Here is a 3263-nt window from a genome sequence, read left to right as displayed (position 1 = left end):
AGAGGTGCTATAGAGGTGCTATAGAGGTGCTATAGAGGTGCTATCGAGGTGCTGTCGAGGGTCCATCGACTAGACAGCTAGACAACGGATGATGGGCTCCTGGCGCTATCAATCAGCGGCTGTACTGCGAAGAAACGCGCAAATAATGCTTCGTTTTGTGGTGAGGTAACGAGGGCCCGTGTAGCAGGGTATAAGGTGCAGGAATATTACATGTGTGTGGAATATTATGCAGCTGGATCGCTCTGCTCTCCCTTACCTTTTTTTTCTCTCTCTCTCTCTCTATCTTTCTGTCTCTCTGTCTCTCTCCGCCTCCCTTTCCTTCTTTCTCTATTTGTCTTTCTCCCTTACCCCCTTTCTCTACCTAATTCTATATCCTTATCCTATTTCCTGTCATCATTTGCCCTCTCAATCTGACCTACTCACTCACTCACTCACTCACTCACTCACTCACTCACTCACTCACTCACTCACTCAATCACTCACTCACTCACTCACTCAATCACTCACTCACTCACTCACTCACTCACTCACTCACTCACTCACTCACTCACTCACTCACTCACTCACCCACTCACACTCACCCCCACGCGTTTAGAGAACTCCTACCATCCTAACTATATAATGTTCGTACGTGCGGGTGTGGCCTTATGCTCCACTGGGAGTGAAGGGGATAAGTAGGTAAGTACGTGCGCGTGCGGCCGACGTGCCGCGTGCGCCGACAACGTGCGAAGTTACGCTCTATGTCGCTAAGGGGATTTCACACGTTCGCACGAGTTCGTTCCACCGAAGCTTTTCCCCGACTTACCGACAAATCTCGCTCGAATTAACGTTTATAGCGGGCGTGTGCGGCCGTTCCGACAGCGTCAGGTGTACGTGTGTAACTCGACGTGCGAAGAGCGCGTACGTGAGAGAAACGACGGCGCGACGTAATGCCGTCGACCGACCGACGACGCAGCGTTCGCCCGCATTAGCCGACCGGTTACCTTTCGCTGTAGATCGAATTAATTGCACTCACACGCGCGCTCTCTATAGCTCGTGCTTGCCGTCTATCGTGACGGTGAGGAGCGAGGGAGCGACGTTGCATGCGAATTTCCTCGTCGCAGTCGCGGGCACACGTGGGTAGATTTATGGAGAGCTGAGCTGCTGCAAGAAGCAGGGTAATATTCGCGCAGGAAACGCGCGCCGTGGTCTCTGTTTGCAGGCGTCTAATCTTACGAGAGGAGGCGCCGCCTGGCTTTGTTTGTGAGCACGCGTGACGTGACCGCCTTTTGTTTGTGCGCGCGCGTGTGACGTCGGCTTCGCTAATTACTTCGTCTATTGTTGCTTACTTACGCGCGTGGGTATCGTTTGTTTACGCGTTTGCGCGGCGTTGTTTACGCTCTGGTGTCGTTAGTATCCGTGTTTACGCTTTTGCGTGTCTGTTCGTTTACGCTCTGGGCCTGTCTGTTGTTTACGCCTCTTGCGGTTCGTTGTATTACGCCTTGCGTTGTCTCGTTTACGTTTTGCCCACGACAGTTCAAATGCTGCAGCATGAGAAACCCGTGGGTCGTTGTTTACGCTCTTGCGTGTCGTTGTTTACGCTCTTGCGTTGTCGTTGTTGTTTCGATCTGGTGGCGGTATGTCGTTGTTACGCTTACGTTTTGCGTGATCATGACTGTTACGCTCTTGCGCTGTCTTGTTTACCCTCTTGCGGTCGTTGTTTACGCTCTTGCGTTGTCGTTGTTTACGCTTCTTGCGTGTCGTGTTTGTTCTATGAGTGTCGAGTTAGGTTTACGGCCTTTGCGTGTCGTTCTGTTTACGCTCTTGCGTGTCTGTTGTTTACGCTTTGCATGTAGTTGTTACGCTCTTGTATGTCGTGTTTACGGCTATTGCTGGGTGTCGTTGTTTACGTCATTGCGTGTCCTGGGAGCCCGTGTTACGCTTCGTTGGTGTCGTTTGCTTTACTGCTCTTGCGGAACGTGTCATTGGTTTACGCTCTTGCGACTGTCGTTGTTTACGCGATTTGCATGATCGTTTGATTATACGCGCACCGCCCGAACGTGTTGTGATTGATAATGTGCTTTGCCTATCATGGTTACTGCCTGCCTGCCTGAACGCTTTACTATCCCAGATTGGCCATCTATTTCGGATGAGACATCGCCGCCGTGCTTGTAGATCGCCATCTCTCATGCAACCATTCCCTGACTGCCGATGACAACGCCTACGCTAGCCAACCTACACATCATATATAGAATCCTAACCACATCTTAACATCTACTACATCACGTCTTTGGGCACACTTGCCGAACATCCCAAGCATGCCCCCAATCAATCTCGTGCCACACCTGCCTGCAAATCCCAGACATGTCTCACCGCTCCAACTCTGCGATGGCAACCCCTGCTGCACTCCCCAGCATTCCACCCTCACTCCAGGAACCCCTGCCTGCAACATCCCAGCGATTCACCCTCACTGCCATGGCAACCCCTGCCTGCCAACTCCCAGCATTCCACCCTCACTCCATGGCAAACCCCTGCCTGCCAACCTCCAGCATTCCACCCGACTCCATGGCAAACCCCTGCAGTGCACATTTCAGTATCCCATCCTCACTTCATCGGCAACCCCTGCTTGCAACATCCCAGCATTCCACCTCACTCCATGGCCAACCCCTGCCTGCAACATCCAGCATTCCACCCTCACTCCATGGCAAATCCCTGCTGCAACTCCAGGATTCCACCCTCACTCCATGGCCCCAACCCCTGCTGCAACATCCCAGCATGTCACCTCACTTCATGGCAAAACCCTGCTGAACATCCCCAGCATCCCACCCTCACTCCATGGCAACCCCTGCCTGCAACATTCCAGCATCCTATCCCCTGACTCCATGGCAACGCCTGCCTGCAACCGGCGACGGTTGGCCGGGAAGCTGAGATGCTGTATCACGATCGCATTTCTTCTGCTCGTGATCAACTCACTCCTCTGTTCACTCTGCCTCTGTAAACATGCCGAGCCGACGCGTGATGCTTCTTTCTGCCACGCGCCCGTGAATTTAATTTTCGGATTTAATTTTCGCTTTAATATATTCAGCGGCACCGTCGCGGCGAATGCTAAATATTTGCCGTATTGCGTTCACACTTAATCGGATCGCTCGCGTGTACGTCTCGCCTGCCTGCGTGCGTGCTTCGCTCCTTTTTAGCTCACCTTGACATCGTCAAGCTGAGCTATTGCCATGGGTAGTCGTCCGTAGTACGTCCGTCCGTCCGTCCGTCCGTCCGTCCGTCCGTCC

The sequence above is a fragment of the Priapulus caudatus genome, unplaced genomic scaffold (genome assembly GCF_000485595.1).
Source record: "Priapulus caudatus unplaced genomic scaffold, Priapulus_caudatus-5.0.1 Scaffold23, whole genome shotgun sequence".
In the NCBI taxonomy this organism is placed as follows: domain Eukaryota; kingdom Metazoa; phylum Priapulida; class Priapulimorpha; order Priapulimorphida; family Priapulidae; genus Priapulus; species Priapulus caudatus.
The sequence above is the reverse complement of the archived record's forward strand: the minus strand, read 5'-3'. Positions refer to the sequence as shown.